Source organism: Chelonoidis abingdonii, chromosome 2 (genome assembly GCF_003597395.2).
Source record: "Chelonoidis abingdonii isolate Lonesome George chromosome 2, CheloAbing_2.0, whole genome shotgun sequence".
NCBI lineage: Eukaryota > Metazoa > Chordata > Testudines > Testudinidae > Chelonoidis > Chelonoidis abingdonii.
In genome coordinates this window covers 184,173,779-184,201,082 of record NC_133770.1, presented here as the reverse complement: position 1 = coordinate 184,201,082, position 27,304 = coordinate 184,173,779, and the positions used below count along the sequence as shown (strand labels likewise).

At 39.9% G+C, this 27,304-nt stretch overlaps 1 protein-coding gene across 11 annotated transcripts in view; it reads right to left on the bottom strand.

The window, feature by feature from the left end:
* Positions 1–27,304, bottom strand: part of PHACTR1 (phosphatase and actin regulator 1) — a 479,385-nt gene that overhangs the window by 148,819 nt on the left and 303,262 nt on the right. The window lies entirely within an intron of this gene.

The window sequence follows — 27,304 nt, the reverse complement described above, 5'->3', positions numbered from 1 at the left end:
TCCATAAACTTATCAAGCTTAGTCTTAAAGCCAGATATGTCATTTGCCCCCACTACTCTCCTTGGAAGGCTGTTCCAGAACTTCACTCCTCTATTGGTTAGAAACCTTTGTCTTGCTCCAGGTGAAGGACTCGCCACTGAAATGCCGCCGAAAACCTGGAGTGAGTGAAGACCTCGCTGCCGCCACCAAAGTGCCGCCGAGGACCCAGTAGGGAACCAGTTCTTAGGATTTTGGGAGCTCATCACTGATCCTACACCTTTTCTCTATCCCTTCAACAGCTTCTCGAACAAAAGGAGTGAGAAGATGGAACTCAGTGGAATCCAATTTTGGAGAGAACCCAAATTCACAAATTTTGAAGCAGACTGCTAAACAATGAAAAACAACTTCCAATTCAAACATTACAGATCTTAATTTTAAATCAAGTTAGAACCATGATTAGTCTCTCACATGTAGGAGGAACAAGTTAACATTTTAACAGTTTATTGCATGATTTCCCTTAATCACTCGAAGTTGTCAAGATCAACATTGACAAATTTCTTGCATGATTAGTGTTGTGTGATGCAAGTGGTAGGGGGTTACACTAGATGTATCGAAAGGTTCTTTCCGATATTCTTATCCATGATTATCAATCAAGTGATTGCAGAAATGGACTGTGACTACTATGACTCTGGGATCTATTTCCCCATCAAGCTGTGGAGGGGCAGAGGGAGGGGGAGGGTTTCATTTGTAATTTCCATTGTCTCAGAATTGGAGTTGCCTGAATTTCTGCCTTCTACTGCAGTGCAGGAATAAGATCTCCTTTATTGAAGTCTGTTAGTGATGGATAAACCTCTGTAGCAGCCTGATCCTGCACTTATTCACATATGTAACATTATTTGTGAGAGCAGTTCCACTGACCTCACGCAAATAAAGTTACCTGCATGCTTAAATCTTGGGAAAACTGAGTTTTAAGTCTGGACGTTCAGATAATCACCCCAAAGTTGATACACTAAACTCAGAACTGATTGAGGTTACAAAATTGAACCTGAAATATCAGGAGCATAGTCTCAACTTGTGTGATTCTGGCACTTTCACTTCCAAGGATCAGGGATGTTCATAATGGAAAACATTATCTGACTTTACTCAAAACTCAAAGGAAAAAAAAAAGCTTGGTTTGGGTTTGGTTTGAATTTTGCAGGAAGTTTAAAGTTGGCTATTATTTTATTGTAAATGGTTCACCCCTGTCTAGTGTGCACGCATTACTGGTGGACAAGCACACATTACAGGCGTGGGGAGTGGGTGGGGGAAGAGGCTCTTTCCTGCTGTTCTTTTTCAGGCAACTATCCCAGTGACTTCAGCTAGAGTTCTGAAGGCCTGCAGAATTGTGACCATGACTCCATGGACTGAACAAATAGATGTAACTAACATTTTAAACAACCCTTGTACTTAAGACAGAACCCTGGTCTTCAAGGAATTCTCTTAGAATCTGATCTTACAAGGTGCTGAGTGCCCATAAAATTCCCACTGAATACTGTAAACAGTGCTTAGGTCATCACAGTTTCAGGCCCTCAAAAGAGAATGGGAATGGGATCTATTTACTGGTTTCATCAGCAGAGTAGAATAAACTGGACGCAATTGTCAGGTTTTCTTCCTCCTGTTTTGCTGTAATGTATTTAACTGAAGGCTAATAGTTGATCTCAAAATCTGAACATGTCAACACTTCATAGTTTTTCTAGACTTTCTAATATACAAGCTCAGCCAAACAGCTCTGATAGCACCATGGATTTGGAGAACATTTCCAGAAGGTTTTGTGGCTTCTGATATAATTTTCATAATTATATACATTGACAAACCACAGGAATACTTGATTATTCACAAAGCCATCAAATAAGAGGTAACAGAATGAAAATCAACCAAAAAGTAAAATAAAAAGGGGGAAAAACAACAAATTGAACCAAATGACTTTGCCAGGGATTTAGGTGACAAGTTAAAGTTTTTGAAGACTGTATCTGAAAAAAAAGCCAAGTGCTAAAATTTCTTCAACATTGCACAGAGGATGTGTGCACAAAGACTCAATGAGCAATCACCTGGTGGGTTCCTTCTTGCAGGCATCTCTTGTGTAATGCTCAGAAAGTGCACCCTTAAGGACTTAAAATCTGCTTAGCACTATGTTCAATATTTTTGAGATCAAATGGCCTTTTATCTTCTCTTCTATACACCAAGGGGGAGTTAGGGAGGTGTGTCACTGCTGTGCACTATTGGAGGAAACTATTCACCTATCATTATGTAGGGAAGTGCAGTGAAGCATATTCACAACAGGATTCATGCCTTTGCAAAGCACAGGAGATAATTTCTTTAAATGATTCTGAAGCAAATATAAAGTCTAAATGATCGTATTAATGTATTTATTTATTCATTCAGTGGACAGATATAGAGAAGCCAGATGGTTTCCTTCCATCCTCATTTTGGAAGAGTAAAAAACCTCACAAAAACAATAAGCTGTCCAGTTACCACAAACACAAAGCCAAATTCTTCTCTCAGTTACACCGGTTTAAATCTTGAGTAACATTCCACTGAGGTCAATCGAATTATTGCAGATTTAAACTGAGTAATTGAAAGTAGAATTTGTCAAATAATTTTTTTACATATTTTAATTCACTATTTTAAAAAAACACATTGGTCTACGTGTTTTTGTTTTTTGCTTCTTTAGGATGAATAAAAAAGGCCAGAAAGATGGCAGAGATTATTTTTTCCTTAATTTTTTTTTTTAACCTTAAAAGTATCAGGAATGTCAAGTTTGGTCTTCCCTTGTCTTGCTGGAAGAGCTCTTGAGGAACTCTGACGATATCTATTGCGAGCTCTAACAATTTAATTGAAGTGCGTGAGATACTGAACCTTTAACAAAGTTGTCCTTTCTCTAAAGTGTTAATTCAAGTTTAATAGCCATTAACAAAAACAAAATCTTTTAAACAACCTGACCAAAAATTCCCCCCCTTCTCCCTTCTTCATCTTTCACTCTTGACTCTGTTTTGGCATCATTTCAATTTGTCATATTAAAAGTTTGCCAGCACAGACAAGAACTGAATGTAACCTAATACATATATACATAAAAATCCCCATCCTTCAGGTCTTCTTTATAAGGCAAAGAAACAAAAAATAAAACAAAAAGAAGTACAAGTCCTTTTTTCCATGGGTGCTGGTAATTTTTAATGCAGAGCAGTTTTTAGGGCCAAAAACTAAAAAAAAAGATTTTTTTTTCTGGTGAAAGGGTTAAAGTGCTATGTTCCATCCCTCTGTGCTAGCAGGCATGTTAGAACAGAAACAATCACAATAACATAAAAATTAGATATAGACTTTTACACTCAAATCACACTTTTTGTATTTGTTAACAAAAGCAGTGGAAAGTTGAAAGCAAAATAGCAGCAACATATATTTACATTACATCTTTCACTCAGAAGGACGATAAAGCACTTAGTAGACCACATAAACAGATTATTTGCCTACCACTGAAATGCAGCCACTGCTGGGCTGGGAAGCTGTAATCATGCTGGGCTAGCAACATTATACAACAGCTCTTAAGAGGATGGTAAGAACAACTCCATTTGAAATTTAACACAGAAGGGAATTTAGGGGAGAATATATGATCCAAGTTGGAATTTGGTGTAGATACCAGAGTTAATGCCCCTGCTCTTGTGAAACTGCCAAGGGATTGCAAGTGGTCAGTGCCTTTTTTGTCTTGTTTTTGCTTTATTCAAAACATGTCATCATCATCAGCATGACGACTGTATTGAATTAGAGAAAAGAGTGCATCCTAATCAGTTACCACCAACACTTCCCCCTGTACCCTGTCTAGCCATCAATAAATCTATTCTTGAGAGACAACTTGCATATTGACAGGAGGCAGCCGGAAAGCTTTCTAATGGAGCTAAATGGCACTAGAAGGTAACGCACAGAACAGAGAGCAGAGATGTGAAAGACTTCCAGTGCTTGCTTTGGTATTTTTGTGAATCCTCCAAAATATGGAGTTGAACATGGATAGTCACAAAGAAAATGGAGAAATTCAGTCAGTTAGGTGAAATCCTGAATTTTTATCAATTTGTCCTAAGTGGGAATACATCTATTTCACTATGTTTGGTATGAGAACAGCTTGGTGATGTGAAAGTCTGCCTTTGCTTTTCACAAAAAGTGTGATGGGGGAAAATGAGAAATAATTTAGTTTTTCATAAGTTAAAAAAAGTGATTTTTCTTTTAACCAATTTTGCTAGCAGTAAGATTTTATTTTCTGCATAACTATAGTACTACTGGGCCCTCTCCCATTCATATGCACCTGTAAGCATGTCCCATTAGCATTATGAGTAATAATTAATAAATATTGATACTAGTTAGCACTTATATAGTGTTCATCTGTAGCTCTCAAATGGCTTCATTTGAATGGGTGAAAATTAATTTCCATATTTTACAAAAGCGGACAGTAAGGCGAAGGGAATGTGATGGACTTGTCCAAGACCCCACTAAAGGTGTAATTTCCAGCTCAGGTATACGCACTCTCACTAGCTCCAATCAAGCTAGTGCACTAAAAATAGAAGTTGCCACAGTGACATGAGCATCAGGAGGAGCTAGCCAGACGAGTATGTACCTAGCATCCTGGATGGGATCATATTTGGGGCACCTAGTTCCTCCCACCATTCATACTCCTGCAGCTATACTTTTGTTTTTAGCATGCCAGCTTGACTGGAGCAATATTAGGTGTGTCCCCTCATGATGGAATTCACACTTCCAGCTCGAAGTGTAGACCTACCCCCCTAGGTCAGCCTAAGTCTCTCCATTTCTGGTCCCATACCCTCTACACCAGACCAGACCACCCTGTCTTCTTTAATGGAAGTTATGCACATGAAAAGAGCTATGACTCCTTATAACAGTGATGGTCTTATAACAAAGTCTCTGAGAATAGGGATGCCCTGTATTTTTCTGTAAGAATACTTAAGAACTGTGAGGATAGTTCATTCAGAATCTTGCTACAATAAGTCTTCTGAGCCCACTTTTATAAACAAAATAAAATACATCTATTAAACTGCAGAGGACTATAGTCTTGGGAACTTATGACGGCCTTTCCTATGGGTTTAGTCTGGCTCAGATGCTAATGATTGTAATAGAATTAGCAGGATTCATGTTACTATTGCTGCTGGTGTCACTTTATCAGGACACATGACCACATCTGAGAAGCATTCTTATCATTTCCAATTTGCTCTATTTTTGCCTTTTTAGGAAACTTGTCACTGACGTGTCTTTTGATTTCCATGAATACATACCCCGCCACCAAGCGGCAAAACAGGAAATACCTTCATTAGGAACGAGCATGTCATTTTGACAGGATAAGCAATGGCTAACATTTTCTTTACCTGAACTGAATTAATGACTATTTTTTCAATTGAATTTTGTAGACTTTCACATGCCTCAGAACATTTGCAATTTTGAAACACAGAAATGCATGTGGTTTCACTTTGGTTTTGCTCCATTTTTGTATTCAGTTTTCTACAGGAGGGCCTCTTTGTGCTCATGACAGAGACACCTAGTCAGAAAAGCATTTAAGCACATGCTTAATTTTAAGTACCATTAGCCCAGTTGGCTTAAATGGGGCTATTCACATGCTTGAAGTTAAGCACATGCTTACATGCTTTGCTGAATCTGGGCCAGAGTCCCCTGAGTTCCCTTCCAATTTTCTCAGTATACAACTCCTTCCTCCCATCTCATGAGGGCATATATTTTAAAACACACACACACACACTTTACACTTCTATAGTAGCTTCCATTCAAGAGCCTCAAAAGGCTTAACAGGTGTTTTGTTGCCCAGGGTGGAAAACGTTTTCGGCACCTTCTCCCATACAAAAAATATAAGCACCCCTCCCACCCCAAACAACACTCTGCCTCCCCTATCTCCCCCATGTCCGAGGATTTGGCACTTCTAAATGCAATGGTTTGGTGCACCAGATCTAATCCCCCCAACCCAAGGCTGGCCCTGGGGCTTAACCAACATTAATTAAATGAGCCTCAAAACATGTTGCAAAGTAGGTTTACGCACCATTTGAAACACTACATTGGCACAGCTGCAGTAGCACCACTGTAGCACAGATACTTACTGCAATGATGAAAGGGGCTGTAGTTAATCTACCTCCCTGAGAGGCAATACGTAGGTTGACAGAAGAATTCTTCCATCAACCTAATGCTGTCAACGCAGGGACTAAAGTTGGCTTAACTACATCGCTCAGGGGTGTTGATTTTTCACACCAGCATGACATAGATGGGTTGATCTAACTTTCTAGTGTAGACCAGCCCTAAGGCAAAGAGAAGTTGAGTGGTTTATCCAACATGGCACAGCAAGTAGGACAGAAGCAGGAACAGAAATCATATCTCCTGTCCCCCTATCTCCTTGCTTCTTTCTGAGTAGTATAAATTCAGGAACAAACATTTCAGGAAGAAAATCCTTCAAACTTAGAAGAAGCCACCATGAGCAACAATGAAGAAATTTGATTGTAAAGTAACGTAGCACAGTGTCCTTCTAATTAAAAATATTAACCTTTCCTTGTGGAAATAAGCACAGTATCATGGTGAAAAAATATGAGCCTGGCTATTATAAGACTTGTGATAGAGCAGACTACTATAAAACATTACTTAATTGCTCTTCCTGGCGAGTTATTCATCTTTGTGTAATGTATGAATTTTAAAGAGCATGTTACAGAATTTATTTTTTATGATGTTGCAAACTCATGTTATGATCACTATGGTAAACGTGTCCACAATGAAACCTATGAGTGGGTTTATGGAGAGATGACCTGCATTTTTTTTTAAATTAGTCCAGCAAAATCATCTCACAGTAAGGTAGCCATGTGTGACTGTTCACCATTGACATTTTTAAACTGGGGCCAATCCCTGAGCAACAAACTGTGTGGTCTTTGATTGAGCAAAAAACCTATTGACTTTTAACACTCACACAGAAAGAGGAACTAATTATCTTAACTGTATTTTTAGTATAGTGAAGAAAGGTTAATAGGGACACTTTAGTAATGTTAAATATAAGTTAGACAGGGGCCAGCCCAGCACTAGAGCACCACCATTTAGAAAAAACTGAGTTCAATCCCCAATTGACTACACTTACAGTTTCTCACAATAAAGAACTGCAAAATGTAGCCTTGAGTATGCATGGATATCCCAGAGCCATTCCCAATAATAAATAATAAATAAAATAATAATAATATCAATATCTTAAATGTGTATATTACCTTTAAACCTGAAGGACCTTAAATTGCTTTACCAAACTATTATACCCACCACAGAAATGCAGCCACTTTCTGAAGTGAAGCAGCTGTTTAAGAGTTCACATCAATACAGTAGTAGTTTAGATTAGAAAGTGTATCCAATGGATATCCTAAGGGAACATAAGTAACCAGAAGTTGGAAGTTTGCTAGTATTCCAGAGGAACACCCCTGCAAAAAAACAAAACTTCAAACAAGATTTGTAGTGACTGAATGAATGGTCCGGACCCTGTTTTCACATCTCATCTGAAACACAGCACCTTCCTTCAGCCCTTTAACACCATGTGGCTTATTTTCAAGCCTGGCTGAAGTGTGCTTAGAACGTGATTTGGGACAGGTAGCAGAGGGGAAAGATGGCTTTGAGCCTTCTTTATGCTCCCATGATCCTGTGGCTGGCTGGTGGCCAGCCAAATACCTGATTTAACTGAGAAAGCTTGAAGGTTGCTCTTACTTACACTAAGGTGTCCATGGCCCTAAAAACCTGTTCTAACAGCTGGGATCACTGGGATGCAGGGGTATCCAGGTGTGTCCTCTTTTCTGGACATGCTCCTTCCCCTGGGGTCAGGAAGGGGGTGACAGAAGAGTCACCACGGCAGCTGTGTGCCATCGGAGATCTCCCTAGGTAGGAACAATGCAGAGCAGAGTGGGGTTATGGATCTGGCTCCATGCTAGAGTATTGTTCAGTTCTAACTTAGGCTGTGTCTACACTGCACACCCGTGGTGTTCGTGTATAGGGTATGTGCAGCTACATGCTGCAGTGAAAGCGTCCACATTGTGGTGTGCGGCTTCACATGTTGGTGAGAGGCAGCAGGGACAGACTTCAGCAGCTCTGATGCCCAAGCCTTTCACTGCAGCAAGAAAAGGCTCTGACAGGGGGAGGTAGCGTCCCATTACACTGCTAAAAAAAACAATGTAGATGGTGGGGGGCACTGCTTGGGCATGCAGAGAGCCATGTGGGTATATACCCAGACACATACCCACAGACTTCAGGTGATTCTTTACTCACCGTCTACACTGCCATTTATAGCCATGCCGGGGGGGAGGGGGTTATCCATGCATGTACTCTATACACCACAATAAGAAGTGTGCGGTGTAAACGTACCTTTAGAGGGAAGAGCCCCAGTTGCTGAATCACCAGCATCAAAACAAATACTTAAAAGTACTTCAGTCCATTCAATAAATGGGGAATATATGGTAAAGTTGTAGTAGTGGGAAAATATTTCGGTCAGTATCCCAGGTTTGAATCAATATCAGAGATGCTGCTAACAAATTCTCTTAAATAGTCTTTCTCTACATGCTCTTCTACTTCAAGAATCAGCTGTTTAAAGATCTGGAAACTTGCTGGTCACCACATTTCTAAGAATCACAGACAAATAATCTGCAAAATAGCTGTAGGGTGAATAATGAGGATTAGAATGGAACTCAGTAAGAAAACGTTTTCTCTGTTATTGTCATGTTCAACTTGCTCAAGCAACAGATAAGTGGTTTTATAAATAAGGACTGTTTTCTGTGACTCTTCTGTGCTAATCTGCTTCCTAAAACAGTCTGTCTTTAAAACGTGACAGACAACAATGCAAAAGTTATATAAAAATACAATGGCCAACCCCTTTTATTTTTCTTCCCCTTTAAACTTTTGTCTTACAGTGTGAAATATAATTGCAAAACAACCTCCAGATTAAATGTTAAAATAGGTCTATTGCACCATCTCTTACTTCTGGCAATGAAAAGCTTAATCTAATTAAAGTCACAATCTGAATGTGGCTCCTGGTTTTAATCATCTGCAGTTTTCTTGCAAGGTTACGTAATCCTAATTAAAGATAAATTTAGACAATAGAAAAGGTTCAGTTTTAATAAGAGAAAAATATGTACCAAGTACTTGCATAGCTATTTAAGAAGAAGTTTTTAAAGTTTTATTTCCATCTAACAGTTTTCAGCTAATAAACTGCACATAAGTATTCCTTCCAAGAGAGAAAGTCTCATTTTACTGTTTGCTATTGTAATATAGTAACTATTTGCTCTTTAATCAAAAGCTATCATCTAAAATTATGATTATTTAGCCATCAGCTCATTCCATTGAAAATACAGGCCTGCATTTTCAAAAGTGTCAAGTGATTCTGGGTGCTTCAATTTGTGGTGTTCTCAACCTGAGATACCTTAAAAGTGCTCAATTTTCAAAAAGTACTAAGTACCCATACTTGGACAAGTTTTTAAGGTGTTTCAAACTGGCACCCAAGAAGAAGAACACCTAGGCTTATTTACACTGCAACTATTGTTTTATGCATGATGTTATTTATTTCAGCCACAGGATTTAATGCTGACACCTTGCAGCACTTATCATGCTGCGTAAGTAATTATTTTGATAACAATAGGAGCTTATGTCTCCAAGGAGACCAGAGTTGTGACACCTAGGCTACGTCTTCACTACCCGTCGTATCGGTGGGTAGCAATCGATCCCCGAACGTGCTTATATCGATTCCAGAACTCCACCAACCCAAATGGAGCTGCGGAATAGACAGGGAAAGCCACGGACATCGATCCCGCGCCGTGAGGACAGTGAGTAATTTGATCTTAGATACTTCGACTTCACCCACGTTATTCACGTAGCTGAAGTTGCATATCTAAGATCGATTTTCCCCCGTAGTGTAGACCAGCCCCTACAGATGCATTCAGGTTACGCATAAAGGCCTGATTTTTCTTTGACAAGGATGTAAATCATGACTAATTCCTTTGATTCTGATGGAGTTTCACTTGCATAGAACCATGAGAAAGAAGCAACAGGCCTATTGTTTCCCCTTCTGTATGCAAGTTCTTAATTAAAAAGTAAAGTACAGCAAAAAAGGACAGTCAAGTCACTCAACTGGATGCTACTATGCTATGCATATATCAGTGTAGGAAATTAAGAGTTAATGACAGACAAAGTGGAAAGTGCTGTGTGTCCTCAAAACCGTTGTCTTTATATTCACTGCCCCTTGCTCATCTAGAAGTTGTTAGGAGTATATCTAGTCAGTCAAATTTATTAAACTACAAATGCAACTTATTAGAGGATCTTCATAATTCTTATGAATCCACCCTTCTGGGCATTCACAGATCAGCTGTGCAACTCACCAAGGAATATGGATCGCAGGCACACAGAGGGATGACCCAGTCTCATGCCTAGATAAATACTGGTGCTCTAATTTTGCTGTTGGTTTAATAGTTTCTTCAGAAAAAGAATCAGGGAGATGCACAGCCAGTTTTTCGACTAAAATGGCAGTCACCAGGGAAAAGAAGCACTGTCTTGCAAAGCAGCCAAGTAAAAAAGAATGGCAAGAGATAGGAAGCAGCGTAATGTCTAAGGACTAATGAAGCAAGATAGAAACTGAGGAAGGCAGTTCAAGGAAGAAGAAACAGTGAAGAGACAGAAAGCAAGAGTGAGAACCAAAGAGGAAAACATGGCCCAATGTGACGTGATGAGAGAATGTGTATTTAACTTCTTTGCTGGCAGCCCTGTACTGTGCATGCTGTTCTGTTCTCACATTCAATTAAAATGCCGCCGAATGTTCTCAAGAAACTAAATCAAGTAATGCTATCTATTTCTGCTATTCATAATCTGTACCTCTGTGTTCCCTAGATTTTATGTGAAAAGCAATGCACAAGGTTGCTGCATGGTGAATTTCCCGAAGATGACGATGAAAAGAATAATGATGCAATGGCATCTGTGAATCCTGTAAACTCGAATTAGTGTTTTGTGTAAGTAAAGCCCAACTTCAGCACGACGAGTGCCTGAAGGAGGTCACTCAGGTGTTTTATCCATATCCCTATTCAGGCTGTTACTGTGAAACAAACACAGATGGTGAGGAATTTGATGGCACCTTAAAGACTAAATCTATTATTAATTATTATTTTATATAATTATAATTATTAATAAATCTGTTAGTTTTTAAGGTACCACTGGACTCCTCGTTGTTTTTGTGGATACAGACTAACACGGCTACCCCTTTGATACTTGGCACAGATGGTCAGTTGTTTGGAACCATGAACTAAAGTTCTTTAAAATGTTCATTTCCTTCCACTCCCTGCCCCGTTAGACTCTTCCAAAATCTTTCCTCTAGAGAGTTTTTTTTACCTGCCATCACAGTATGGAGGTCTATAAAACATTTATATATACATATAACTGAGGTCTATACAAATCCTTTTCCTTCTTCAAAAAGTGCCTTAGAAAATGTTAAATACAACCACTTTATTTGTATATCCTTTCAAAAAGGCACAATTTCGTCCCATCCTCCCACACTGTCTAAGTCTTTAACCTAACACTTTTCTTTTTGACAATCTCGGTCTACCCACCAAAAAGGAGGCAAAGTGGCATATGATCGGCTTGTATCTCAAGTCATTTGAATACTGGAGTCAGATGCTAGTCTACAGGGGGAAGCTGAAAGCAGAACTCTGAATCTGAAATGCCATGTTTGTTTTGTGTGCAGAAGGGAGCTGGGAAGGATTTTTCTTTATAAATTTTATTTATTTTTGTGACCACCTGAGGATTCTCTGGCAGAATGATTTATTCTACTGCCACAAACGCATGGAAAATCCAAGAACATGTCTAGAGGTTTAGTAGGCTTATGAAAAGCGGAGGTGGGGGACACATAATTGTCTCAACATGGTATTAAATTTACATCTAAAAGGCAGAGAACATTCCCTGTTGGTTATGATAAATAGCACAAATGGAGCTGTTGCATGGAATCTGTTTGACTTTAGCATATCCTGTATTAGAAAGATTTTTTTTTTTAACTGAGACTTTAGGCTCCAAACCTCCAAATCTTTTCAAGTTTTCCCTATCCTGTCAGAATTATTCATGAAATGAGGTATAGAATATGGTCATACAAAATATCTTAGGCTATAGCTATTTTTGATTAACGTAGCTTTTGAAATAGTTTTTTTTTTTAACCTCAGTAGATCTCTACTCCATTTTAATCAGTTTATATAGGGAATAATCAGGAATAACTACTGATTCAATGAATTTGTCCTTCATCTTATTTATAGGTGGTTGACTATGGACAGGTTCCTTCTTAGTAGTAGTAATTTCAGTAAGGAAGCCCCTGTGGCCTTCATGAGGATTGGGTTTGTCAGTCATTTGATTAGAGGGCTATCTGGATGTGAGAAATGAGATTTGCTTCTGCATAATTTCTTTTGTTAAAAGCACCAGGTGCAAGTGCTTCCGGTAGTAGTTCTGCTGCATCTCAAATCTTGGAGGCTGCCTCTTCAGCACAGAGTAACAAAGTTTCTCTGCCAGCAAAGACCATCTTGAAGAGAGATGCAAAACCCAGCAACCTAACCCAAAGCTGATGGGACCTGAGAACAAGTGTTGGGTTGGGTCAGGTCTGAAAACAACTGTAGTCTCTTGGGCTTGGGATAGGTCAACTCTGATCACCTCCTCCTTCACGTGGAGTTGGTGTGGCTGTGGCTGCGTGCCGCAGTCATGCTGGTCGCTGCCACCTCACTGCACTGTGTGGGGTCTTCCCAAGACTAATATTTATTACAATCTGATGTGCTGAATTTTAGAGTCAGAGTAATAGGTCAGTGCTTCTGTATAGAGAGAAAGAGCCAGTAGGATTGACTTAAGGCACAGGCAGCCCTTTCTTCTCTTTTCATTCTTTGCTCCTCGATAAAAGATTCCTGAAGATATAAGAAGAGTTGTTCAAGAAAGAACCAAATGGTAATCGCAGTAACCTGTTCACTGCTCCAGACTCCTAAGAGAAATCAGATTGGTGTGTCATGATGTCTTAATTTCCTTTATGCCACAAAACAGAATGTCACAGATGAGCAGGTTCAGTGAAGGTTCTACTACATCCCCAAAGAGCCTAACCATCAGTGTCAAGGAAGTAATAAAGTGGAGGGAGAAGCTTTTGGTGACATAGCTCTACAGTAATATATCCACTCTGGAATATCCGTTTTCCTTTAATTTCATTTTACTGCAACTGGACTTACAGTAGTCCAGCAAAATTATTGCTGAGATCCATTATATGCCACAAACACACAGAATATGACATGTTCTGACATCACTGACATCACTTTTGCCGAATACTAATGTGCTAATCAATAACGTAATCAAATATTAAGAATAAGCTCTCTCTTTGTAAGGCTAAGGCCAGTATTATCTGTGCAGCAAACTGAAGCACACATATTAAAAAGATACTTATGACAAGCCTTGAAAGTGGAGGAGGCAAGTGACAGGTGTCATACTTTGTAATCATATGGTATTTCCATCCAGCTCTTGATACTAACCATACTTAAATAAGTAATATACATAACATTTTAGTTTTTTTCCTCCAGCTTGCAAAAACATAGTATAAGTGGTCTCAAACTTTCTTTTCTTTTTAATGAACTGCCTTTCCCACGAGCAGCACACAGCTGACAAATTGTTCTGTGCCGTCCCATCCATCCATCTTTTTCTAGTCTGCATACTGAATTATACATTATTAATACAAAATCCATGCAATGTCTAGGAAGTTTCTGTTCCATGTATAGCACCAAAATCATTTTACAATCCTTTGATTACACAGGATCAAATGTCATTCCTTTACATGGAAACATTTTTCCACGCCTTAGTTCCATATATATCCTTAAGCTCTTCATACAGTCCTAGTGCTGAGCTCTGACACCAGCCTGTGCAACATCTGTTATTTTGCTGCATTTTGCTAGTACATACCAACACAATATTATTTATCAGTGGAAAAAAATGAAATACAAATACGCACACAAAGCATTTTAATCTCTGTCTAGATGGCTCCCACTGTAGTATATAAGCACCTAACACCCATCAATAAATGTGAATGACTTTCCCAAGGTCACACAGAAAATCTATGGCAGAGCTGGGAGTTGAGCCCAGACTTCCTGAGTCGCAGGCTCGTGCCTTACAGGGACAAAGGTTATCTGGTATTGCTTAAAAAAAAAAGCAAAATTCCTAACTGGTTTCAGTAGAGATTTTTTGTTTAAAAACTGATGGCATTGTGGAGTATCCACTGACTCCACTAGTTATTGCTACATTTAATTTATTCCTAAAGTATAGAAAATTCTATAAGGTTGATGCATTTGACTCAGTTCCATGGATATCCAAGATAAATACCCTTTACACAATACTCGTACTGTATTTTTAGCAAACCTATTTACATTGGCTCCCAAGAATATAAGCGGGAGTGCAGATGTTACAAGTATAGGACACCAGGAACGCTGTTATCTTTTGAAACTGCAGATTAACACTGCTGCTTCTTTATTTAAAAATGTGTTTTCATGGATAATGCTCAGTGTCTGAAACCTAATCGTACTTGTTTCTGTTTGGACCATACCGCTTCTAGATGGATTGCTATACAGAGCACCAGGTACTGTATTTTTCTCTGCAAAGTCTGCATTATCCTGATTGTACAGCCAGGGAAAAGGAGCAGTTTATAATTATAACAGAGGCCTAGTAGGTTCTAGTAAAGAACAAGTAAAACAGGCATGATTCAAGGGCACCAAGAAAAATTGGCCTCCAAGTGATATTCCTATAAGGGGCGACTTTATAATGATACAGTTTAACAATGCTTTCTAGAAGAATGAAAGGATATATATCCTGGACAAGATTTTCAAAACTGAATGCCTAAAAGTAAGCTCCCAAGTCCATACTTAGATATTAAGTAAATGGCCTGATTTTCCAAAGTTCCGAGCGTTCAGCAGATCCCACTGAAATAATTTCTTCTGAAAACCAGGCTATTTATTTGGTTGTCTATGTAAGGATGTTGGAGCCTAACTTGAACTGTGCAGTTTGAAAATACTAGCTCTTTAATTTAGGAGCAGTAGTAACATGCAGGCAGCCATGACAGCTTTATCATAACTGAATAGGCAGCACTGTCATATGTTCCAAACCTAACTGAGGAACCTATCTAAGAATTCGTTAAGATGAATATAGTTTGAGTTCTTCACCAAGGCTTGGGGAATATTTCTATACAAGATTTTGATTCAGACCCATTTGTAGATAATAGTTGAAAAACAATATAATACTCAGAATAATTATAAATACTTCTGCATGTTTCTGTTGTATGGAAACCTGAAACGTCCGTGATCTTATTGTGCTGTTCAGAAAGACGTTGAAATATTGTTTTCACTCCTTTTCTCAAACACTGCTGTCACTGCCCAGCGGGATACTGCTGATGCAGAAGAACTGAGGATAACATGTAAATGAAACTATGCTGACTCTGCTCTTTTAGCTTAACTGGAAGAGCATGTGCTGCACAATCCAGGCTCAATTCTGACCATTAAATTCTCTCTGAATTCATGATCTATCACCTGGATTGCACATCTGTAGCAGGAGGAGTGTGTGGTCACTTTCCAGTAGTGCATATAATAAAGAGTCACACTGAAATCTGGTACAAGTGTAAAATTCCTATACTATTTTAAGATCTAAATTTCCTACATTACAAAAGATGAAATTTAATATTTTGTGATGTATGTTTAAAATGTGCTTAGTCATTTATGAAACACATAGTAATAATAATACCTTTATTAAAGATCTCTTGGACTAGATTTTTGGTCAAGCATCTGCCCTAGCCTTTATATGGCCCACAGGACTGCATCAGCAATGAATCACTGACCTGTCTGTGGCTGCAAAGAAGGTGCAAAGTTCGCGGATTAAAAAATAAATCAAATGATAAGATATTTAGGAATCACTTTACTCACCACTGAAGTGGAATCACAGCCAGGACAGCACAGAAAATCTGTATAACGGTGCACGGTAAAAATGCACAATTATGTTGTAGAGATGAGCTTGAACCCTAGATCTCAATACTGCAGGGTTTTGATGAGATACTTATGTGGATACTAAATCTAAATTTTTCAGCTTGGGAATGCATCTACTGTTCAAAATAGAAAGTGAAAAATACTCCAACTGAAACTTCAGTATGAATGTTGGGTAGGTAGGATTTAATTATTCAGGAGGTAAATTAGCCAGGACACAGGAAATAATGCCTCTACTCTTGCACAAAATGTCATAAGATCTTTAATGACCACCAGTGTTTGGGACCATTCTTCTACATCTTATCCAAGACTATAGTAGCTGCAATTGTCTTTTATTAGTATTGATAAATATATTCTGCTACATAAATGAGAAAGTCAGACAGAAGGCTCTTACACTTCTTTTCTAGATAACTGCAACTCCCAGCAATCAGCAAGAGAGAATTTACACAAACTTAAATATGAATTCCCTCTTACTGGTTGCTGGGAGTTGCATTTGTATAGAAAAGAAGTGCAAGAGTTCTCTCTGTCTTTAGCATATCTCAGGTCAGAAGACTGGCATCTTTTATCAGTAGTGCTTTTCAGAACTGGGCTCTGACATCACCAATAGATATAAGCCTAAATTCTATTTTAATTAACAGCTGTCTGAAAACAACCCATGCAACTTGTTGGTCTAGAGGTAAGAATGTTCCATTTACAGTCCTTTCTCAGACTCTACTGAACAAGATGCTCTAATTAGTGGTGGATGTTGCCATGATTCTGATTAGTCCTCTAATTAATTAGTTGTATTATTGTCATTCTGGGTCAAATTGTGTGCTCAATTATACCTTAGGCAAAATTTCTACTTAGCTTTCCCACAGGATTAAAAATAAAAAATAATAACAACAACCACATTAAAAACTATGTGGGAGCCAAAATGAGAAACTTAAGAACCTTGTTAAAATGTTTAAAAGCTTGTAGAGTGCTCTGATACCACAGTGATAACCATAGCACTAGAAGAGAAAATTTGGTCTACTTTGTCATTGATGGCAGGTCAGAATTAATAACCATCATTTTAGTACATCTGATTGACCCCAGACACTACTGGAAATGCCATTGAGAAGGCTTGCTAAGAACTTGAAAAGCCTCTTGATCATATTAAACTGATTAAATTAGATATATATTCAATAGGCTGAAGTAGGAAATAGCTTAATAAAGACACGTGAAAAGATTAAAAATTAAGTTATGCCTTTTGGGACTCAACAGTTTTGAACAGTAAGACCAACATTCTTAAAAATGACTGAATAAGTGGTCACTTCTGAAAACGTGGCTGCCTTGGTTTTTCTTCAAAAACCAATGGTTTGTTAATTTACCCCCTGGCATAGTCAGAAAATGTTTTTGGACAGTTGGAAAGTCAATATAATGGCATTACTTTAAGATGGTGTTTTACCAGAAAGATCACGTAGCTGAAACAGGGCCTGCAAACACTCTTATGTTGTAAATAGTCTGAGCTGCTCTAAATTAGATTTGTCAGCGCTTATACTCCCAAGAAAGTCACTGTTCAGTGTGACTTTCCCATCTATATCTGTATAGTGATTGATTTTGACAATATTGGAAATGCAGTATCTGTCTGTTCTTTCTACTGAATCGTTACCATGTATCTCTTCCATTTGCCTTCATACTACTATGTATTACAAAGCCTCCATATCTAGAGCTGTGGGAAATGTGCCATTTTCCGTTCACAATTCTCAGCTCTTTTGTCAGTTCTGGTTTGCGTGGTATTGTATCCCTTCAATTTCACAAAGCCCTGAGTTCATTCAAACTCAGTGTGATATAGAGGAAATACAATATGAACCTGAGAAATTTCATTATGTTTTCTACTTATTGGTTTCATACAATTTCGCTTGAAAAGGACAGTAGGAAACAGAGGCCATCTTTCAATGCCCCACTGCGAACTAAGAGCAAGAACAGGCAGCTTTTGGATCCAGATGGAAAGACAGAATGTTGTAAATTGTGACAAGGATTTTCAAAGCTGCATAAGATCCTTGGACATTAGGACATCCAGTTCCCATTCATTCTCACAGGACTTGCAGGTATAAAATCCTTAGAGTATATACAGTATACTCAGTATATACACGCATATTTGCATGCAGTTGGATAGAATGCAATGTCCATCTGGAGTTACACATCAAAATAAGATGAAATGGGAAGAATTATAAAGGTTCTTTCATGGGCCTGTACAATACACAGTCAGTCACTCTGCATCCCACACCACACCTGCCCACCTAGATCCATCTTGTATTTTTTTTATATTGAGCAATGATCAAATAAGACATATAACGGAGGCTACGTCTACACTAGAGAACTTAAAGTGGCACAGCTGTATTGATGCTTTAAGATCTCTCCTGTAGCCACTCTACGAGGACAGAAGAGAATTCTCTTTGTTGACATAAATGAACTACCTCCAACAAGTGGCGTTAGCTATGTCAGCTGGAGACACTCTCCGCCAATACAGTGCTGTGTACAATACCATTTATGCTGGCAAAACTTATGTCGCTCCGGGATATATTTTTTCCACACCCCTGAGCAACATAAGTTTTGCAAACATAAGTAGTAGCATAGATTCAGTATGGCCTGAATCAATAATTTCTGTTTACAGTGTTGTTGTAGCCTTGTTGGTCCCAGGATATTAGAGAGACAAGGTGGGTGATGTAGTATATTTTATTGGACCAACTCCTGCTGGTGAGAGACCACTTTCAAGCTGCACAGACCTTTTCTTCAGATCTGGGAAGTACTCAGTGTGACAGCTCAATACAAGGTGGAAAAGATTGTTTAGCATAAGTAATGAACTATTGTAAGGAGACGTCATCAAACAGATAGTAAGGTTAATGTCTCTTACTGTAAGGGTTAACGAACATGACCCGCAACCTGACCCAAGAGGACCAATCAGGATGCCAAGCATACTTCAATCTGGTGGAGGGAAAGCTTTTGGTTTGTGTTCTTTGTTCTCTGTCCGTGTCTCTTGGGATCTGAGAGTGACCGACGTACCACAGGCTCTAATATTTCCTATTCAAGTAGTAGGAAGTAGAAAGGCAGTTTAGTCTTTTTAATTTGTGTTTTCTTATTTGCAAACGTGTATTGGCCTGGGAGCCACGTTTTTAATGGTATTTGGGCTGAAAGTATTTTAAATTATTTCTGCTGGAGGAGCTGTTCTCCAGTTTCTATAAGATAAAAGACCTGTAATCATTCATCTTGAATTTACAGTGCTCTCTTATCTCTCCTTTCTTTTATTAAATTTTTGCTCGTTAGCGAGGGAAACCTGAGTATTATTTCCCTGTTAATTGGCAACGAACCTGAGTCTGTCTCACACAGGCGAATTGGGTCTGGGGGGAAGGTGCAATTCCTCTGCGTTTTAGATCAGAGCTTGAATCTGTCTCTCGTCTCAGGATAATCTGGAGGAAACGCCTGGGAGGCGGGAGAAGGGGGAGCGAAATACCTGATTTTCTCTTGTTGTGATTCAAGGAGTTTGGAATTACGATGATTTTCCTAGTGAACCCAGGATGGCAGATCTGGGAGAAAGACAAGGAGGGGGAAGGGAAATGGTTTATTCCCCTTTGTTGTGAGACTCAAGGAATTTGGGTCTTGGGGTCCCAGGAAAGGTTTTTGGGGGGACCAGAGTGCCCCAAAACACTATATTTTTGGGTAGTGGCAGCTTATCAGATCTAAGCTGGTAATTAAGCTTAGAGGAATTCATGCTGGTACCCCATTTTTTTTTGGACTCAAAGGTTCAAATTGGGGAAATATACCACGACAAAGACTATTCAAGGCAAAGAGGCCAGTTAACACTTCTGCAGACATATGACAAAAAAGGGGGATTAATGGGTTACAGATTGTTATAATAAACCCTAAATTCAGTATCTTTATTAAATCCATGATTTTTAGCATCTAGCAAAATTATGAATGTAAGCTTCCAAGAACATCTTTTGAAGGAACTGTGGAAGTTTTCTTTGAGGATGAGAACTGAAAGATTAGATGTGGAGTGATTGCTTTGTGAAAAGTGTTCATCCACAGATGATAAAGTATTTTTGTCTTTTATCATTTTTCTGTGTGAGTTCACTCCAGAGCATAGTGATTGTTCTGTTTCACCCATACGGGGTCATTCAGTGTACTACATGAGATACACCACATGTTGTGATAGGTATGTATAAGACCCATGTTAATGGGTCAATTTACCCTGAATGGTCTCATAGTTTGTGCTAACTAGTTACACTAAATAATCTGTTCCACCTTGTACTTCCCAGACCTGAAGAAGAGCTCTATGTAAGCTTGAAAGGTTGTCTCCTTCACCAAGGGAAGTTGGTCCAATAAAAGATACTACCTCACCCACCTTGTCTCTATAATTTCTGACAGCTTGTTCCAAGGTTGGGAGAAACTGAAAACAGAAATCTATTATTGATGTGCCTCTCTGCCTTTGCTTGTTGTTCTGAAGCAACCAATTCAAATCTATGTTTCTTTTTGAAATAACAATATAAAAATATGTTTACATTTACATAACTAAAGCTAGAGATGGTTTTATATTTTAAGAACTGGAATGACATTTAAATGATACAGCAAAATTAACAAACTAAAACAAAATATAGAAACGAATAACAAAAACTTGCATCATTTTATGCCTGTTTAACTCATTTCAGTTTACTGGGCTATGCAGTATAATGCCCCCCCACCCCACCCCGCCCCGAGCAGGCTGCTCTGGATGGCTCTTTTCCTACACTCAGAGATGAAATGTTTCTTTACTAAGTTTAACTTGGCAGTGTAATTGTTTACATCAATCTGTCCCTTGGCTACCAGTGTTACCAGAATTGAATTTACTATCCCTCAGAGGTGTCAATTTACGGATTTTCACCAAGTTATTTAAAAAAGGAAAACACTAAGTATTTCGAGTGATAAGGATGTAAATATACTTCAGACCTTCATTATTTTTGTTTGTCTTCCCACTTTCCCCATCTTCCACTCTTTCTAGTCATTTAAAACTACTCTAGGTAGAAAATAAGGCACAGACACAATAATGAAATAATGAAATCTCGGAGACCAAATCTCTGTAGGCTTTCACACTGTTTTTGAACTTCAGATACTGAAAACAGGATCAGCTTTCAGTTTAGAATGTTAGTTCTGGATTAATAATGGTAAGTAAGTCATATAAATAAATGGATAACTATAGGGTGAAGCTAGCCCATGGTTTGACTGAAGGAGACAAAAGAAAGAAACATGGAAATTACATATGCACAAGAGACAAGACAATTGGTCAGCTGGCTTCAGTAGGAACACACAGGCATAACAGAGTATACTTTGCCTCAGGTATTTGAAATGAGGGTGCAAATCAAAGAATAATATCCCTAAAGAACATCAAGAAGTTTTTTCCCCCCATTTCAAGGTATCCAGATGGTATCATAACACTAATTTAAAAAACTACAACCTTGCACATATAGAAAATGTTACTATTAATCGTATTCTAAATATAAAGTCATTGCTTTTCATGTGGGTTTCATCATTTTTCTTAACCGTCTATGAACATTTTGTTATAAAAGTTAAGGGTTAGCTTCTTCTTACCTCATCTCTTTGAATGAGCTTCTACATTGTACCTCTAAGCCCTGGTCTACACTACGAGTTTCGGTCGAATTTAGCAGCGTTAGATCGATTTAACCATGCACCCGTCCACACGACGAACCCATTTTTGTTGACTTAAAGGGCTCTTAAAATCGATTTCTGTACTCCGCAACAACAATGGGATTAGCACTGAAATCAATCCGGCTGGGTCGAATTTGGGGTAGTGTGGACGCAATTTGACGGTAATGGCCTCCGGGAGCTATCCCAGAGTGCTCCATTGTGACCACTCTGGACAGCACTCTCAACTCAGATGCACTGGCCAGATAGATAGGAAAAGCCCCAGGAACTTTTGAATTTCATTTCCTGTTTGGCCACCGTGGCGAGCTGATCAGCGCAGGTTACCATGCAGAGCTCATCAGCACAGGTGACCATGGAGTCCCAGAATCACAAAAGAGCTCCAGCATGGACTGAACAGGAGGTATGAGATCTGATCGCTGTATGGGGAGACGAATCAGTGCTATCAGAACTCTGTTCTAAAAGATGAAATGACTGAGCACAGCCAGACATCAGGGCGGTTAGAAGAGCACAGCAGGGCGTGCTGAGCATCAGAGAAGCTTTGAAAACCAGTTTCATGACTGGCCAGGCTACGGTGTGAAAGTTCTGTTTGTTTCTCCTTGATGAAAGCCCAGCCTCTTGGTTCACACTACTTCCCTGTAAGCCAGCCACTCTCCCCTCCCCCCTTTGATCGCCGCTTGCAGAGGAAATAAAGTCATTGTTTTTAATTCATGCATTCTCTATTGATTCATCACACAAATGGGGGGATAACTGCCAAGGTAGCCTGTGAGGGGTGTGGGAGGAGGGAAGTACAGGGGTGGGATAGTTGTAGGGGCACCCCCTAGAATGGCATGAGCTCATCATAGAAGCGGGATGTCTGGGGCTGTGACCCAGAGCGGCTGTTTGCCTCTCTGGTTCTTTGGTAGGCTTGCCTGATATTCCAGGCAGGACTGAATCTCCATTAGATGAAACTTAAAGAAGGGAATAGACTCATATAGACTTTAAGCTCAGAAGGGACCATTATGATCATCTAATCTGACCTCCTGCACAATGCAGGCCACAGAATCTCACCCATTCCTAGTGTCCAGTTTTATATCCATTTGTTCTTGTGTCCACATTGGTACTAAGCTTAAAAATTCCTCTCCCTCCCTAATATTTATCCTCTGATATATTTATAAAGAGCAATCATATCCCCCCTCAGCCTTCTTTTGGTTAGGCTAAACAAGCCAAGCTCTTTGAGTCTCCTTTCATAAGACAGGTTTTCCATTCCTCGGATCATCCTAGTAGCCCTTCTCTGTACCTGTTCCAGTTTGAATTCATCCTTCTTAAACATGGGAGACCAGAACTGCACACAGTATTCCAGATGAGGTCTCACCAGTGCCTTGTATAACGGTACTAACACCTCCTTATCTTTGCTGGAAATACCTCGCCTGATGCATCCTAAAACTGCATTAGCTTTTTTAACGGCCATATCACATTGGCGGCTCATAGTCATCCTGTGATCAACCAATACTCCGAGGTCCTTCTCCTCCTGTTACTTCCAACTGATGTGTCCCCATTTATAACCAAAAATTCTTGTTATTAATCCCTAAATGCATGACCTTGCACTTTTCACTATTAAATTTCATCCTATTACTATTACTCCAGTTTACAAGGTCATCCAGATCTTCCTGTATGATATCCCGGTCCTTCTCTGTGTTAGCAATACCTCCCAGCTTTGTGTCATCCGCAAACTTTATTAGCACATTCCCTTTTTGTGCCAAGGTCAGTAATAAAAAGTTAAATAAGATTGGTCCCAAAACTGATCCCTGAGGAACTCCACTGGTTAGCAACCGGGAGCTGTTAGGCTGATTCATATAGAAATCTTGGCGTAATGGCGGTATGCAATTTTTATGTGCCAGCTTCCTTTAGTTGGTCGGACTGGAAGATTATCCTGGGCCCTGCTGATTTGTTGTGCGCCATGGTAAGCTGGAGGTGCGGGTCTAGATAGTTTGGCTTCTTACCTCGGGATTGTTGGGTAATATCTACGCGTCCATAGCCTCGAATTCCGATTGGGTATCATCCTACCATTATCCCTAAGCGCCTTCAATGTGAGCCTCATTTAAGACGACTGTATGGGCCCGAAAGCTATGTTGTGTTGAGATATGTTGGCATGCCTAGTTATGCGTTAACCTCCACTCCATCGCTCAGTGGTGTTTAGCGGGCGGGTCCCCTCGTCTGTTTTCTTTTGGTATTGTAGTGGATGGCGGTGAAGAACGTTTTATATTGGGCGTTGTTATGTCCTTTGCAAGTCAACGTCTACAGGCTTTTGGGCCGTTGCTGCAGCGTTGATCCTGGCTACAGTGTTCGTGGACGCTCCAATAAGGGTATGGCTTGGTCCTTCTAGTCCCTCGCCATCTGTCCGACTCCTTGTAGCGTGTTTGCTGCGGTTGTCTTTAATCAGCTACTCTCTAAATGCTTGCTCAACCAGCTTGGTCTACAAACCTCGTGCCTATGATTTTTTCCCCCTTTCTTGGGATGCAGGCTTCTGATAGTTTCTGCAACTTTGACTTGAAGTAATTCCAGGCCTCCTCCACCTTTAGATCCACAAGTTCTTCAGTCCAATCCACTTCCCTAACTAATTTCCTTAATTTTTTAAAGTTAGCCCTTTTGAAATCAAAAACCTTAGTCCCAGATCCATTTTTGTTTATCCTTCCATCGAGTTTGAATTAGCTCATGATCACTCGAACCAAGGTTGTCCCCTACAATCATTTCTTCTATGACTGGAGTCACTCCCATTTATGTCCAGGTGCCCCCGACTGACCTCACCGAGGCCGGCCAGGAGCACCCATGTCTGCCCAAGAGCCCCTGACCAACCTAACCAAGGCTGGCCAGGAGGAACCAGGAGACAGCAGCAGATGGTAGAATATGGCTGCTAGCCATCTTTGCTTAACTGCAAAGGCAAGGAGCTGCTACTGTGTAGCACTATAGTACCGCATCTGTCAGCAGCACCCAGGAGACAGACGGTGACAGTGAGCTGAGTGGGCTCCATGATTGCTGTAGTATGTCGTAACCCAGGGAAAAAAGGCAAGAAATGATTTTTTGCTGTTGCTTTCACGTGGGAGGGCCTGATGACATGTACCCAGAACCACCCGTGACAATGTTTTTGCCCCATCAAACACTGGGAGCTCAATCCAGAATTCCAGTGGGCAGTGGAGACTGCGGGAACTGTGGGATACCTACCCACAGTGCAACACTTCAGAAGTCGACGCTAGCCTCGGTACTGTGGATGCACTCCGCCGACTTAATGGTCTTAAGTGGGGACACACACAATCAACTGTATCAAATAAATTTCTAAAAAAATCAACTTCTATTAAATTGTCCTAATTTCGTACTGTAGACGTATCCTAAGAAGCACAGCACAGAACACACAGCCCAGGCATAAGATGGGACTAACGTGCCTTTAAGTCAACTTTGCACCCTCCTGATCCCTGGGGACCTGTGTAAGTTATGGAAGCCTCCTGGGCTGTCCTGCAGACAGTAATACTGCTTAGAATCTCCTCAGTGCTGCATGCTGTGGCCCTGCCCCTAATGCCCTTTTTGCCTTTGATATCCCCCTTCCACAACCCCATGCCAGGACTTAACGTGCAGGAGTCCTCAGAAGATATCTTTACAGCTAACTTCTGCAGTTCCTGCACTGGGGGAATTCTCTCCTGGCCAGATCCAGGGCTGTTAGAGCCCCTTTACTCAGCATAAACGGACTGGAATGAGAATGAGGATCTCATGCCTAGTTTGTAGAGGCTATTTTAGCATTTCTGTCATCATAGCAACTAGGTACAATCTTCTCCTTCTGCGTGTGCTTGCGTTAAAATCATGCTGTGACTGCAATGTCACAATTTCAGCACCAGTAGCTTGTGATGTCATTAACATCAGACTGTGATTTCTCTGCAGGAGTAAGCGCAGATATAACCTGGGCTGTGTCAAAGAGAAACTACTATCCAATTATATATATTTTCAATGATATGGAGAACACAGGAAAATTAAATCCAAAGCGTTAAGTATAAATGCCCTAAATAGAGTCAGCAATGCTGGGGCAGGAAATACAGAAAAAGTATGTGGCAGTCTGAGTTTTGATGAAATATAATAAAGCACTGGAAAGTATGCTAGATGACAAGGTACCTGGTATGGTATCATAAAATCATAGAATCACAGGACTAGAAGGGACCTCAAGAGGTCTTCTAGTCCAGTCTGCTGCATAATCATAATAGAATAGAACCAATCCAACCCATTTGTAAATGAATGCAGGTAAGTCAGTGAGCTCACATCATATCCGAATTTGCCCCAATTTTTAAATTTTATCTGGTTGCTGAAGAAACTTTTGAAATCCTGGAGAAATTCAAAGATAGTTTTGTTTAGATGTAAAATTCTTCTGCAGCATTAGCAACCCAATTACTGTAGCAATGTGCTAATGTAGAGGCTTCCTAACTGAGCGCTTGCTGCTTGCCCACAGAAAATTGATTGGCCACAAGATGCTGAGTATTCCTTGTTTCCAGCTGCTAGGTTTTGTAAAAGTACAGCTAAAATTGCCTAAATGCTTTCCTTTTATTTCTTAAGCAGTTGCTGCAGTTGCCACAGGGTTGTTAACGTGATCATGAATGAAAAAGAGGAGTTGGTGCATGAGGCAATCTCTCTGCTAACATGTGAAAAATGTTTTCCATATTGAAAAAGTTTGAGAACTGTTTTGCTAGTGCAGTGGTCCCCAACCTTTTTGGCTGGCGGGTGCCAGCCGAAGGACCAATGCGGTGGTGGAGCACCCGCCGAAATGCCGCCAAAACGGCGGTGATGACGCTCAATGATGCCGCTTGCCGTTGACAAGCGACGTCATCGAGAGGCGTCCCCGCCAAAATTCGAGAGTGACGCCTCTCGATGACGTCACTTGTCGATGGCAAGCGGTGTCAGCGAGAGGCGCCCCTGTTGGAAATTTGGGGGGTGACACCTCTCGATGACATCACTTGTCGGTGAAAAGTGTCGTCATCAAGAGGCGTCTCTGATGAAATTTGGCAGCATTTCGGCGAGTGCTCTCCTGGGGGCCAGGACGCGGGCGCATTAAGATGCCCCCGTGGGCACCATGGCTCCCATGGGCACCACGTTGGGGACCACTGTGCTAGTGCATAAGAACCAAAAAATGAAACTGACTAGAGACTAACCTGACTAGTGTGTTTTCTTTATCCGAGAAGAGTGAAGTTAAAAAATTAAACAAATAGCATAAATGGAGACAAAAAGAAAATTAGTGAGAATTTGTCTGTTTTAGTATAACTTCTTTTTAAATACATGTTTTAGTATAACCTCTTTTTAAATACATGATTTTAACCTGAGAGTATCACTTTAAATGGTCTTTTAATTATCTGGCATTACTGAGATTTTAAAAATAAAGCTGTCTGACTTTATTCACTTTTCATACTAGGCCAGAGCAGGACCCATTGAAGTCAACAGAATTTTGCCACTTATTTTAATAGAGGTAGGATTTGCTTCCTCAGTCCTGATTCAAGGATGCACCCCCCTCCAGGAAAGCACTTAAGCAGGTACAAAAATTACAGCGAAGTTATAGGATTTAATCACATGCTTAACTCTGGTCTTGAGTTGCTTAATTGCAGTCCTGA